The 15,736-nt window shown below is 33.3% G+C and overlaps 1 non-coding gene across 1 annotated transcript; it reads right to left on the bottom strand.

The window, feature by feature from the left end:
• Positions 1 to 14,585: 14,585 nt before the first annotated feature.
• Positions 14,586 to 14,692, bottom strand: LOC136216097 (small nucleolar RNA R71). Its single transcript, XR_010683089.1, has one exon. It is a non-coding gene; the product is annotated as a small nucleolar RNA R71 (small nucleolar RNA).
• Between the last annotated feature and the right edge of the window lie 1,044 nt (positions 14,693 to 15,736).

The following is a 15,736-nucleotide window of genomic DNA, read 5'->3' as shown; positions in this document are numbered from 1 at the left end:
TGATACTGAATTTATATCCTTAATCTTTTAAATATTGTTATGGTATTTACTTGTTTAATGTTTCTCATGATATTTCTACTTAATATCCTTGTGAATTTATTCATATTTCTGAGTGTTTTGTGTTATTGTTTATGTATCAATATACATTTGTTTCTTTAATTAACACATTTTGGAATTGTTGTTTGCAGTCAATTTCTATAGTATCGGGATCCTCGTGCTCAAAGAAGACATAATAGTCGATCATGTTGTTGTCTCTATATTCAATTCCAAGGCGAGCTTATAAATTTTTTTAGAATTCGATTTCAGCAATTGACTTGTTCATATATGCTATTTTATAATTGTTCGGATGTTATTAACTTGGTTGAATTGCACCATACTCTTGGTCCATTTTGTAAAGCTTCATTCAATTTTTGTAACTAATATAATTTTATTATATATAATTATTAGTCTTATTCCTCTATATTATTTTTTTAAAATTTATTTAAATTCGTTTACATTTTTAATATATATAATATTTAGTAATAAATATCTAAATAAATTAAATAATAAAAGTAAATATAATAGTGTGCATAATTGATTCGTAATGGAATTTCATTTTCCTCACATGAAAATGAGAATTGTGGGGATATTCATATTTCTCCACAGATAAGTAGGGAAGATTAGTGGGGGAATGTTCCCCACAAAAAGCATTATTGCTTGTGGAGAAATCTGATTCCCCAGAGTAGTCTCATGATTAGTGGGGAAATTTTCCCCACAAAAGAGGGTAATTTTCGTCATATAGTAGCTGAATTGGTACATATTAATGAGGATAATTTCGCCATAAAAGAGGGTTTGTGGCACAAATAAAATCCGCCACAAAACAATTTATGCATTTGTGGCGAAATAAGATTTCTCCACAATTGTCTAGCTATTGTGGCAAAAAAAAATCGCCAAATTTACCTTCAACGTCGGTCTAACAGTGGCGATCATGTGGCGATTTTTTTTTCGCCACAAAATATCTTTAGTGGCGAAATTTCAATCTTCTGTGGGGAAAATCTTCCACATAAAAAATCTATTTTCTTGTAGTGATTGGATTAGTAAAATTTACTCATATGTTGAATGGTAATATGCAGGTCGACGTTCACGTTCGTGAATATTTTAAGGGATGCATGGAGTTTTTTATTGGCAAATAGCATCTCGGGCATACTAATTATTTTGATTATGTTCAATTCTACAGTTTCTGCCACTCTTATTCGTGTGCATGGTAAAATCAAGTAACATATATTTTTCTGTTGGATTTTTTGCTTTGGATTTTTTTTTACTAGGAATTTTTTGTTGGATGATAAAATGATTGATATTTATCTAATAATTATTTATTTTTGATTAAGAATGATTCAAATTTCGTATTTTATTTATTTTCTATTCTTTTGTTTATTAATTTTATTGCAGCTCTCTTCAATTCAAAAGTTCATATAATAATACTAATAAAAGAGATTAAAAATTAATTAAAAAATTATTAATATTTAATCTAGTTTTCCATGATTATGTTCGTCGCTAATAAGGTTTCTAGTCACGAGTGTTCTATTTTTGCCACGTTATGCTCGTAGCTATGTAAGGTTTCTAGCCATGAGTGTTCTATTTTTGCCATAGTTATGTTCGTGGCTAAGTGGGGTTGATTGCCACGGGCTACTATGTCTTGCCACATGTATTTTACTCTTGCCACGATTTTACTCGTGGCAAAAGGATATGAATAGCCACGGTTTTTCTCGTGGCATAAAAACCAATTTATGCCACAACCATTATTTTTCTGTGGCAACTACCTAACCACAACCACTTGTGCCACGGAAGAATTTGCGTGGCTAAATAGTGTAGCCACAGAAATACTATACTTGTGCCACGATTCTAACCGTGGCACAAGTGATTATTTGTTGCAGTGATAGTATCTTCTAATGACAGAACCTAACCGTCGTCTGAAGGTGCAAAAGAAGGCAGCGAGCCTTGTGCCAGATTTATATCTCGCGGGACGATGGTTTTTAACCGTCGTCTGAAGGGGGTTTTGGCGTAGTGCAGGATACAACAGATTACACAAGAGAACTCAAACCGTGTGTAGCTTAGTTATCACCGGAGTAGGAAAACAAGAACAATGTGAATAGACAAAGAGTATTTTGAAAAACTTCAACAACAGCTTTTTCAACCACTTGTGAATTTGACATTCCATTTTATATAAGTAGAACTCGAAAGGATATGTCATTTCACGAATGAATACGACTGCACACAGACAGATACGATTATTTATGGACAAACATGACTGTTCACGACGGACACGACTATTCACGAAAGAATGTGTTTGTTGGTATTTAAATTAATATATAATTTTATTCAATTTTTTCCAACAAAGAATACCTATTCTATTTCTTGGAAATAATTATTCGATTCCTTTCGATGAACTAAATGACACCTAAATCTGATGTAGATTAATGCAGGATGAGTTAGTTTTAATCGTAAACTAACAAAATGTTCTTCTCTAGCTAAACTAGAAGAAGTGAATTCCGGATTTTACGGTATAAATCCGTAGGAAATCAAAGATCCCCCATTGTTGAAGGTTAAAACCTTAACAAACACTTCTTGAAGAAGATGATAAAAATTATATTGATAAAAGTTAAAGATTACAATAGAAAGAAATGTATTTATATCATCTCAAAAACCTAATTGCCAAATTACATAAAAGGGCAAATTACATAACTAATTAAAAATATAAAGATAAGGGTAAATTGGGGTAAATGTAAGGGGTGACATGAGTGTAAATATGGAGTGAAATGAGTTGTAATTAAGGAGTGACAGATTTATAAATAAGGAGGAAGCTGGAGTAAGGAGCAAAGCTTTTTAAGTGAATCCACTCGGATAGTAATTATTTAATTTCACGCGGAGCATGGAAAATCCACTCGGAGCGTGGATTGGTCGTTGATCTTTTAAGTGACATTCCTTCGGATCAGACCATCATCCACGCGGAGAGTGGGTCTTATTTTGGTCCCTTTACACACTTGCTGCAATTCCATTTGATCACTGGCTCACTAATCAACACATGAGACAAATTTCAGCTCCAAGTCTGTACGAATTATCACTCATTTTTACTTCCAAATATGTTTCTTAATTTCGTTTTTTCATTCGCATAATCCTTGTTTTAGCTTTCAATTGCTCTCAATTCCAGCATCACACACAATTTTGCTAATATAATTGATGTAACTTTTAGTTGTAATTTACTGTTGTCTTTTCTAATTCAGGAATTAAAAAAATCAACACAAAAATATTTATAAATATTTTTTATAAATTGAGTTGATTTTATTTTTATAGTCGCTATTAATTGAGTTAGTTAACCTTTTTATAGTGGAGTTAGGAATTCAAGAGGGATTTTTTAATTCTTGAATCATTCGCTCAATTTTTTTTTTCTAGAAATTAAGTTTAAAACACATAATAACAACCTAAAAATATTAAAATTAATGGGTTAAGGTGTAAAAATACCCCTAACATTTTGGGTTAGGAGCAATTTTACCCATAACATCTAAAATGATGCAATTTTAGGGTCTATTACGACACTTTTTTAGCAACACTTTTTGACATATGTCTTAATATTTTAAAATTTAACCACATTTTCGTACTTGTGTCGATTTTTACCTTATTAACGAAACTTATTATTATTTGATGGTACGTTTTAAAAAATTAACCACGCATGTAAAAAAAGCATCGGTATTTTTTTATGTTAACAACGGTTTAAAATTTACGTCGTAAAAAGTATCCCAATATTTTAATTCTTTTTATCCAATATTTAAAAATTACTCTCGACTAATGGTGGTTGTATTTTTTTTGTAACTTATCTCATTTAACTATTTTTTGTCAATATTTATTGTATCCTATTGATTCTTAACATACCTTTATTTATATCTAAATTTTTTTATGAGATATTTTTATATCTTTCAAATTTATCATATGGTACATATGTAAATATAATTATGATCCATCAATTAACTTTTAAATTTTTAAATTTGAAAATCAACTTAATTATCAATGTATTACTATTTCTTATGAAATTAAACAATACAAGGAAAACAGAATGAATAGGAAAAAAAATAGGGGGAATGGAACCAAGTCAAGATGATTCGATGTCTCACCCATTCCACGGATGCATCCATTCACATTCAACTCTCGAGTTGGACAAGCTTCCAAAGTGGACTTCGTTTTCGTATTAGGAGAACTCTTCAAAGCTGTAAGGATGTATCGGACTCTGCCTTTATGTATGGTGTAGGTGTTGCTTCTTCCCGCATGTGAGACGTCACAATCAAATTGACATAGCCTACCTAGTAGCACGTGACAAGCATCCATCTCCATAACATCACATATAGCTTCATCCCTATAAGCTCCAATGGTAAAAAGAACCTTACACCGATGAGTAACTTGAAGTTTTTCCACTTTGTTGACCCAACCAATGCAGTAAGGTCTAGGATGTGGCTTGATGAGTGTCGAATTTACCAAAAATAAAATACCTACTCTTGGAATCCAAAAACTGTAGTAAATATAATAAATAATAATAATAAAATAGGAGAAAAATTAAATAGTTGAGAAATATATATGAGAAAGATTCCAGCTAGAGGTTAGGTTTGAGTCTTGAATTGAACAATTGATCATCGATCATAGAAAATATAAATTTCAACCCTTCAAATAAATTAGCTATGGTTATTAAAAAGCATTAACAACCTATCTCTTCTTACCGATTGGACAATTAAGAAAAGCTTATTAATTTTCCCTAATCAATTAAACAGTTCCAAACACGCTTCGGAATTTAATTTGATTGAAAGCATTAAAGTATGAAAGAGATACCAATTCTACTCAATAATCACTAAAGCAGGATTATTTAAAGCATATTTGTAACGACCCGGTCCGGAGTGGGTGGCCGGGGTAAGAAGGCCTGAGCAAGGAGCGGCCCTAAGGGATGGCGATGGGGGCAGGAATGAACTGAATCCCACATCGGAAATGGAGAGGGAGTGAATAGGGCTTATTAGTAAGATGTGAATCCAATACATGCAGACGCGTTTTAAAGCCGTGAGGCCCAATGTGTTGGAATTGGGCCAGAGCGGACAATATCTACATGGTATTGGATCAAGGTGTTATAATTGGTATCAGAGCCGACTCTCCACGTACGATGTGTGGTTCGGGGACGAACCAGGCGGAAGCTGGTGGGCCTGTAACGACCCGGTCCGGAGTGGGTGGCGTCGGGGTAAGAAGGCCTGAGCAAGGAGCGGCCCTAAGGGATGGCGATGGGGGCAGGAATGAACTGAATCCCACATCGGAAATGGAGAGGGAGTGAATAGGGCTTATTAGTAAGATGTGAATCCAATACATGCAGACGCGTTTTAAAGCCGTGAGGCCCAATGTGTTGGAATTGGGCCAGAGCGGACAATATCTACATGGTATTGGATCAGGGTGTTACAAATATCTATATTTTTTTACGGGCGTTACAATTTCAATTACATTCACAACATATGTTAAAAGCTTGTCCACAATTAACTATGCTATTTGCTACTTGCATTAGATGAATTAAACGATTACGTATTAAAACATCTAATTAGCAAAATGATTACAAGTAAATAATCAAATCAAGGATTCGATTAAATCATGCAATACGAACAAGAACGGAATAGAAATTGATTACTTGAAATAGATGAAAAAGATTAATTACAGAATGATCTCCTAATTGACTGTTCAAGACCTAAAAACCCCTAGCTAGAAATTGGAAATTAGTTCATATTGGAGGAAGAAGAAGCCATGGAAGAATGATGATGCATGAAGATCCCTTGATATTTTTTCTTTGATATTTTTTTATTGTTATCTCTGTGTGTCTTCTTTAATGTGTGTCCTCCTCAAATATGGTTCTGATTGTCTCTTTTTATATCTTTCACAATTGTGCCTCTTGGCTTTCAAGAAAGAGAAAAACTGACTCTTATTAATTCCTCATAAAAATATTAAGAGAAACTTTCCTTTAGAATTAAACTCTAAAAGAAACTCCCTTTTAGAATTAAACTCCAAAAGAAACTCAGCTTTAGGATTAAACTCTAATTAGGACTATTTAAGAAAATCCTAATAGAGTTAAAATCTCATAAATATTATATATGTTAAGAATCTCATAACATAAGTCATCAATTCTCCATTAAATGCTCATTGATCCACATGCATAGGTTATGACAGATCATCATTTGAAACTCCTTTGCACATGACTTGACAAGTTTCTTCAAATTCTCTTTAAACTCCATAGAATCACCATTTTAACCATCAATTGGAAATTCAGTCTCAAAAATACCTACAAAACAAAAAACAAAGTAAACTTGCACCTAAACAACAAAACTAAAACTAAACACTGAGGAATTAAGATATAAAAATATGTATAAATATGGACCTATCAAAATTCCCACACACTAAACCTTGCTTGTCCCTAAGCAAGAACAAAACTAAAACCAAATACAAAAACAATTATCAATATCCTCCAAAACTATCAAATTCGAATTACCAAGCATTATGGAAATGAATCTCAATAATAATCAAAACATCAGAAGTTTTCACAGTTAATTTTGTATTCAATAGTTAAGTAAGACATCAAGTTCAACAATGCTATCGAAATCAAATACACAAAGCTTGATAACTCTCACAAGGTGGTCACTCAATTCACACACGTATTTAGGGAAAAATATACTTGAAGCTCTCGATTCTATACAAGGAATGAACTACTATGAATTTGCACTTCAATCTAATCTCGACCACTTTGTTATATAATCAAAACAAAAATCCGAAGGTCTTTGAAAGGGTTATAACGGGGTTAGGGTTAAAGGTATGGAAAATGGGAAAATTTAGGCTAACAATCAAAAAAATTAGCAAGCAAGTAAAAAGAAACTAAATCTATTAACATATGCACTAGAAATGGAAGAAAGTTTACCAAAACTGAATATATTTTTTTTTTCAAACTTTTTTTCTTCTTCTTTTCTTATTTTTTTTCATTTTTTTTCATTTTTATTTATTTTTTCTTTTTTTATGGATTTTTTTTATTTTGTTTTTTTAGAATAGAAAAGGAACAAAAGTTAGAACAAACTTGGTTGTTAAAAAGATGTGAAACAAAACAGCCAACAAAGAAAAGACGAATTCAGCTGTCAACTATTGGTGACAAACAACTGATAAACAAAACTGAGAATTTATTTCTTTTGAATAGAAGTGAATAAACAAAAGATGAGAACGAAATTGGCTGCTAAAAAGATGTGAAACATAACATCCAACAAACAAGAGACAAATTCAACTGTCAAATATCGATGACAAACATCTGATAAACAAAAGTGAGAATTTATTTCTTTTGAATAGAAACGAAAAATAAGACTGACTGCCGAACTTTTGAAGTGCAACAGACAAAATTTCAGACATCCTTGACTTTTATTTTTGATTTTTTTTAAGGAGGAACCTCCTTTCGAATGATATGAGCATATAAGAACAATGACTAGTGCAGACATTTTATGGAAAAAAACTTGTAGAGCTAACTTGCTTACCAACTCTTAAGATTAAGGGTAAAAGTTAGTGTTTGGCTAAAAAGGAAAACAATTTAGTGTGTACAAACTTGGCTATCTAAGAGATAAAAATGAAAAAGGGTTAGGCTATTTAAGTCAAGTGGTTAATCCTAATTGCCTTCCTCACTTTAATGCATTACTAAAAACGTGTGGTCTCGAAAAGCATTTGATGCAAATTCCAGAGTTGCAAACCAAGTATGAATTCACACATAATAAAAAAATTGGAGCAAATGTTAAACGTTGATGTTGTTTAAGCAAATTTCTCCATTGGCTCAAAAGGTCACAGAAATTGAGGGTAATTGTACCAAGCTTTGCATACTTTTCAATCAATTTGATCGCTTCAGTTAAAATAGATTACTCAAAATAAAGACTACCAAATCAACTGTTACTAAGTCCAACACTCATCATAAGTTTTAATTGATTTTGATAATATGAGCTAATTAAACTATCAAGTTAAGGAGAATATGATTAACACGATTTGACTAAAACACAAGCTAACTAAATGCAAATGAAAACACAAAAAACAAACTAAACATAGAGAACTCAATTTAAAATGAAGACTAAAAATGAAAATTTTCTCGAAAACACCTCTCTCCCACACTAACACACACATTGTCCCTAATGTGCAAAACAAAAGGACACGAATTTATTTTTGAAACTGAATTTAAAACAAAATTAAAATAAAGTAAAAGGATAGAAATTTGGGTTGCCTCCCAAAAGAGCGCCTTTATTTATCGTCTTTGGCTAGACATTATGCCAAATACTCAAGTAATTCCAATGGAATTTTTGTGTTCCTTGAAGACCTGAATCAGCACTTCCTCTTGTATTCCTTTTGGTATGATCACCGGAATGGTTTCATTATCACCTAGATACACAACCTTGAATTTACCAATTACGGCCTCGGATTCTATCTTAGGATCACATTTCTTACACAAAACCTCTTTGAGCTCCACTTGCAATGTTTCTTCAGAAAATTTACTGTAAAAAATCTTATGCATGGGATTAGCAGCATCATTGGCTAAATTAGAAGCTACATCACATGGAAATTTCATAGCTTTATATATATTAAATTTACTCACTTCATCATTGAACTCCATAGTGAGTGTACCTTCATGCACATTAATTATAGCTTTAGATGGTTTCAGGAATGGTCTCCCTAAAATAATTGGTGAAGACTTAGGAAAATCATCATCATCCATATCTAAAACATAAAAGTTCGCAGGAAAACCCAAACCATTAACTTGCACAAGTACATCTTCTAGCACCCCATCGGGATAAGTATTAGTTCTATCGACCAATTGAATTATTACGCCCGTTTCTTTTAGAGGTCCAGCATTTAAAGATGCATAAATAGAATGTGGCATAACATTAATTGAAGCTCCTAGATCCAACATAGATTTTCCAATTCTAACATTTCCTATCTTGCAAGAGATAGAGAACATACCTGAATCTTCACATTTAGGAGGAAGTTTATTTTGAATTATCGTAGAAACATTCTCCCCTACACTTATCCTTTCATCACCTCTCAATTTCTTCTTGTTAGTACACAAATCTTTAAGAAATTTAGCATAACGAGGAATTTGTTTAATTGCTTCAAGAAGAGGGATATTTATCTGAACTTTTCTAAACAAGACTAGTATCTCTTTCTCTTCATCCTCCTTTTTAGATTTTGAAAATCGACTTGGGAATGGGGGAGGAAGTACAATGGGTGGTGATGGTGTTTCCTTTAAGGTCGGCTTAGGAATGGCCTCCTCTCTCTAGCTCTTTTTCCATAACTTGCTTTGAGATTGATTTATCATGTGATTGCACTTCTTTGCCACTCCTCAACGTGATAGCACTAACATTGTTTCTAGGATTCACCTCGGGTTGGGATGAAAGATGCCCATAAGCTTGAGATTCCAACTTGCTTATTGAAGTTGCCATTTGGCTCATCTGGTTCTCCAAGTTCTGGATGCTCGTCTTGGTATCTTGTTGGAATGTCAAAGTGTTTTGCTGAAATTGTTGCACATTTGTAGCCATAGCAGTAACAATTTGTTCCAAAGTCATACCTTGCTTAGGAGGAGCTTGGTGTATAGGAACTTGTGGTATAGGTTGGAAACCTTGTTGTTGGAAATTGTTGTTCTTTGGACTATAACCGAAGTTTGGGCGATCTCTCCATCCGGCATTATAAGTAGGTGAATATGGGTCATATCTCCTTTGATTTTGCTGATTTTGAAAATTCTCCATAGCATTGACTTGTTCTTCCTCTTGGAGAGTGTGACAAACATCAGTTGGATTGTCGGGACTCGAACAAATTCCACAAGTTTTAACTTGTTGAGTGTTTCCCAATAATGCTTTCTGCACAAGTGAAGTAAGAATATCAAGTCGTTTTTCAACTGAAGAGATACTTACCTCATTCACTTTAATTTCAAACACATCTTGGCGAGAGCCAAACTGTTGAGCATTCGCAGCAACTCTTATAATTAGATTCCTTGCTTCAGTGAGAGTTTTGTCCACTAAGGCTCCACGACTAGCAGCATCTATCAGATTCCTGTCAGACAAGATTAGACCTTCATAAAAATATCGAATTAAAAGTAGGTCACTTATCTGATGGTTGAGACAACTAGTACACAATTGATTGAATCGTTCCCAATATTCATGAAGATTTTCTCCAGTGATTTGGCAAATTCCAGATATATCCTTTCGGATTGAAGTAACTCTTGAAGCTGGAAAAAACTTCCCAAGGAATTGTTTTTGCATCTCGGTCCATGTATTGATGGATCGAGGTGGGAGATAATACAACTAGTCTTTGGTTTTATCCGTTAATGAGAATGGAAAAGCACGCATTTTGACTTGCTCCACTGTGACATCCCGTGGTTTCATACTAGAACACACCGCATGTAGCTCTTTAAGGTGCTTGTGTGGATCTTCACCTGAAAGACCACGGAAAGTATGCAATAAGTGTATTAAACCAGATTTTAATTCAAAATTTACCTTTAGATCAGGGTATTCAATGCAGAGAGGTTGTTGGACTGTATCCTGATTATCCAAATTTCTGAGAGTTTGTTCTACCATTTCTATTTCTTCTTCGAATTCACTTGATGAATCACTAGCTGATGAACTGGATTCTGAAGAATTGTTAAGCCCAAAATATACCTAAAATATCATTAGTATTTACACCAGTTCTACTACGAATTTGTGCTATTTATAACTAATTAGAATGCTTTTACTCTCGAATATGTTTCTTTCTTATAAGGTACTAAATATTTGGTAAAATCCAAATAGGAACGAAAAGAGCTTAAAAACAGAATAAAAACCCTACAAAAAGAGTCAAAAACAACGAAGATCAATTACACCTAAACAAGGACAAAGACGAAGTCAGAAACAGAAGAAAATGTCACATTCTCGGTTGAGGAAATAAGATTCTCGGTAGAGAATTTACAAAAGCCGCGACCGAGAATCTCAAATTCTCGGTCGCGACACGCGTTTTTCAGCATCTCTTTCCCTTCGTTTGAAGACCAAATAATTGCTCCCCCATTCTCGGCCGAGAATTAAATATTCTCGGTAAGTGCAGAAATTCCTCCAAGTACAATGAACACATGTTTAATTCAAAGAAACACGTTCGTTCGGGTGGATAAAGACGTCCCTTCACAACGGATACGATCCTTCACAACGGACACGACACTTCAACCACGACTCTTCAACATCTATAAATAAAGAGTTGATGGAGAGTTGGAGATATATAGAAGAAAGAGATTAGTATAGAATTTATGCAGAAATTCCGAGTCAATTGATTCAGAATTTAGATTTCATTTCTGTAAAAAGCAATATGATGTACACACATTGTTTATTCAATAATTACAAACACATTAGCGTTTAGATTTGTTCATATTAGTTTACATTTTGGTAGAGGCCGACCGCATCCCTATTACGAAGTTACAACGAGAAGATTCAGTAGAGAATCCGCCCTGAGTCTGACAAACTCTAACGGAACCCAAGGAAAGGATTGACAACCCGTTCACTTGCAAGTCGTGAAATGTTTTCATGCTTCTTGTTCTCTGTAAACTTGTATCAAATTTATATTTCATCTAATAAAGTCCGTTCTATTCGATAGATTTTCATGCAGCACTTTCGTAAAGGATCCGAAGTGGATTGCCGGTGTTTTCATTAAAACGTAGTTTAATTCAAAATCTTTACAAGGAAACTTTGTTGAACACTTAGACAAATTGATATCTTGGTAGAGTTTTAATTTGGTTAAGGTAGCGATCCAACCCGACCGTGGGAGGATTGACTACAGTTCAAAGCCTAAAAATTAGAGGTTCCGTCATTTATTTCATCGTTATAATTTATACAAAGTTTAAAGTTGTTTTCTTTGCTTAATGCAAACGAATACACTTGTTTACTTTTCTAAAGAACTAAGCAATCCTGTTTTGTAAATTCATTCCTAAATCAGAAGTATTTTCTAACATCTTTATACTCTAATCTAATTCTCATTCTAGCAATTTCAAAACCAAATCTGATCTAACGATTTTCCATATTATAAATCTTAAAAGTATAGTTAACCAATTCAAAATAAGTTTTTGTTAAAAAACGTTCCCTGTGGGATCGATATCTTTTATTACTACAAGCGTATACCGTGCACTTGCGGAAATCGCTCAACAAGTTTTTGGCGCCGTTGCCGGGGAACGCCAAAATTTTTGACAAAAATTTAGATTTTTCATGTTTTATTTCGAATTTAGGTTTATTTATACTTATTCAAAATTTTATATTTTACTTATTTCAAATTACTAACATATTTATTTTTCAAATTCTGTTTTGAAGGTAGTTTCGGTTCGTGCGAAATTTCAAGTTCATGCGCATTTCTCAAAGTTCAGGCATTCCACCAAAACCGCTAGACCTAGAAATTGAAAAGACTCTTAAGAAGAACAAGAAAAACAAAAACAAAAACAAAAACAAAACTCCAATAAAAACTAGAATTACTGAGCCAGAAATTATGGCTACGCTTATGGATTACGCTAGGCCAGGAGTGGCCGGTGTAACAAACAGCATAGTTAGACCCCAAATAAATGCAAATCAATTTGAGATTAAGTCAGCATTGCTTAATATGTTACAAAATAACGTAACATTTTACAGGTTACCTAACGAAAATCCTAACACCCATTTAACAAATTTCTTAGAAATTTGTGACACTTTTAAAATAATAGATGTGACTGTCACGTCCGTGAAAAAAATTGCTAGAATTTATATTTTAAGATTAGTATATATGATAATTGAAGTCCAAATATGTTGGATTGAGAAATATGTTGCGGTTATTGTTGTTATTATTTTGGATTGAAGGCCAAATATGATTTTTATGATACAAAATGGCTAATTGAAGCCAAATGATTTTGGTTAAGAAATAGTTTGGCATTTGATTGTGAAAGGATATTTGAGCACGTTATGATTTTATGATTTTATATCCATCGAGAGCTATCCGGATCGGTGGTTCCATATTTGAAGACCATGTTCAGTGAGGGACATGGCCTGTGTACACAGTTTGAAAGACCTATTAGGTATGGCAAAGAAGTGTCGGGTAAGACCATATGGGATAGGCAATGTTAAGAGACATCTCGATTATATATGTGGTTATGGATTGATACTTAAGGGGAGAAACTCGAGGATGGATACAACGTTTTTAAGTTCATTTGGATTATGTTTTCCGTTATGATTGATTTTAATATAAGATTTTACGTTTGATTGATTATGATTTGGTTTGATAAAACGTTTATTTGATTATAATATTTTATAAGGTTTTGAACTCAAGAATCGATACAAGATTATATATTTTTGGTTTTTGGTTCACTACTTTGACTATATTATGAACTTTGGTTTTGAGTATATTTTATAAGGTTTTGATTAAATCCCTTTCTAAAGGTATATATGTAGTTATGTTAAGTAAATCTGATTTTTATAGCTGATAGTTTCTTACTGAGATTTTTGTCTCACGTTTTTAAATGTTTTAATGTTTTTAGGTGATAAAGTACAGGATATAGAGAAGGTTACCGACCGCTTAGGCGAGATTTGGAAGTTGGCTTAGAACTTTGGTATTGCAATGTGAAAGGATATTTGAGCACGTTATGATTTTATGATTTTATATCCATCGAGAGCTATCCGGATCGGTGGTTCCATATTTGAAGACCATGTTCAGTGAGGGACATGGCATGTGTACACAGTTTGAAAGACCTATTGGGTATGGCAAAGAAGTGTCGGGTAAGACCATATGGGATAGGCAATGTTAAGAGACGTCTCGATTATATATGTGGTTATGGATTGATACTTAAGGGGAGAAACTCGAGGATGGATACAACGTTTTTAAGTTCATTTGGATTATGTTTTCCGTTATGATTGATTTTAATATAAGATTTTACGTTTGATTGATTATGATTTGGTTTGATAAAACGTTTATTTGATTATAATATTTTATAAGGTTTTGAACTCAAGAATCGATACAAGATTATATATTTTTGGTTTTTGGTTCACTACTTTGACTATATTATGAACTTTGGTTTTGAGTATATTTTATAAGGTTTTGATTAAATCCCTTTCTAAAGGTATATATGTAGTTATGTTAAGTAAATCTGATTTTTATAGCTGATAGTTTCTTACTGAGATTTTTGTCTCACGTTTTTAAATGTTTTAATGTTTTTAGGTGATAAAGTACAGGATATAGAGAAGGTTACCGACCGCTTAGGCGAGATTTGGAAGTTGGCTTAGAACTTTGGTATTGCAATTGTAATATAATGATATTGGGTTAAATTGGAGACTTCTAAGTATTGCTTATGATCTTTCTATTTCACTCCCGATGCCGATTGAGGTCGTTTAGGGTCGGGTGTGACAGTGACTGCGGAAGCAATCAAACTTCGCCTTTTTCATTTTACTTTGAAGGATCGAGCTAAAGAATTGTTAACTTCTATGCCAGCCGCAACATTTGAAACTTGGGAACAATTAGCCCAAGCATTTTCATCAAAAAAAATTCCTTTAGCAAAAACCGCAAGAGTCATAAAAGAGTTAACATCTTTCTCTCAAAATGATAATGAAACTCTTTAGGAGGCTTGGGAACGTTTTAAAGAACTTCAACGTTTATGCCCACACCACCAATTGCCCGCTGAACTTTTAATGCAAACATTTTATAATGGATTAAATCCTACAACTAGAGGTTCATTGGATGCTATGTCTGGAGGGTTATTCATGAAGAAAACATCGGCCCAAGCCAGAGAACTTTTAGAGGAAATGGCAATCAATAGTAGTATATGGCCCGCGGAGCGTGGACACGTACCAATGGTGAAACCATCATCCTCAACTACGTCATCAGTCAAAGGTATAGTGAATCTTGATCCAGTTACGATGTTGCAAGCCCAATTTTTATGGCACAAAATTGATAGGTTTATGGCACCGTGTGATCCTAATGGTCAGCCAATCCAAACGGATGTAGATTATGAAGGGATGAGCGAAATTGAATAGGTAAATTTTGTCCAAGGACAAAACCAAACTAATAACCCTTATTCCAATACATATAATCCTGGATGGAGAAATCATCCTAACTTTAACTGGAGAGATAATAATAATAATGCTAATGCTAATCAAAATCGTACAACCAATTATCAAAATCAATCAAGAGATACGATTAGCACTTTATCTTCTAAAATCGACAAATTTATTGATGTTATGAGCGGAAAAATAAGTAATCACGACGATGGTTTTAAACGGATCGAGAATAAATTGGATCAGCTTATTAAAAACCAATCATCTAGCATCCATAATTTGGAGGTTCAAATTGGACAACTCGCTATATCAATTCCATCCCACAAAGAGGGAAGTCTTCCCAGCCATACGGAAGAAAATCCGAAAGAGCATGTTAGGTCCGGAAATGCCCGAAAATTCAACTTTACCAGGAACTGATTTACCAAAATCCAAAGAAGATACATTAAACCAAAAAGATGCACAAATTGACTCAAGTACAAAAACTTTTGTGCCCAAACCACCTTTTCCACACAAAGTCCGAAATAAGGACTATGACAAACAACTTTTAACATTTTTAGACAAACTTAAAAATTTGCATATTAATTTGACGTTTATGGATGCAATTACGCAAATTCCCAATTATGGTAAATTCCTAAAAGATTTAATTTCAAAGAAAATCAGTT

The sequence above is a fragment of the Euphorbia lathyris genome, chromosome 1 (assembly GCF_963576675.1).
Source record: "Euphorbia lathyris chromosome 1, ddEupLath1.1, whole genome shotgun sequence".
NCBI classification, from domain to species: Eukaryota; Viridiplantae; Streptophyta; class Magnoliopsida; order Malpighiales; family Euphorbiaceae; genus Euphorbia; species Euphorbia lathyris.
This window is presented reverse-complemented; position numbering and strand designations above follow the sequence as displayed.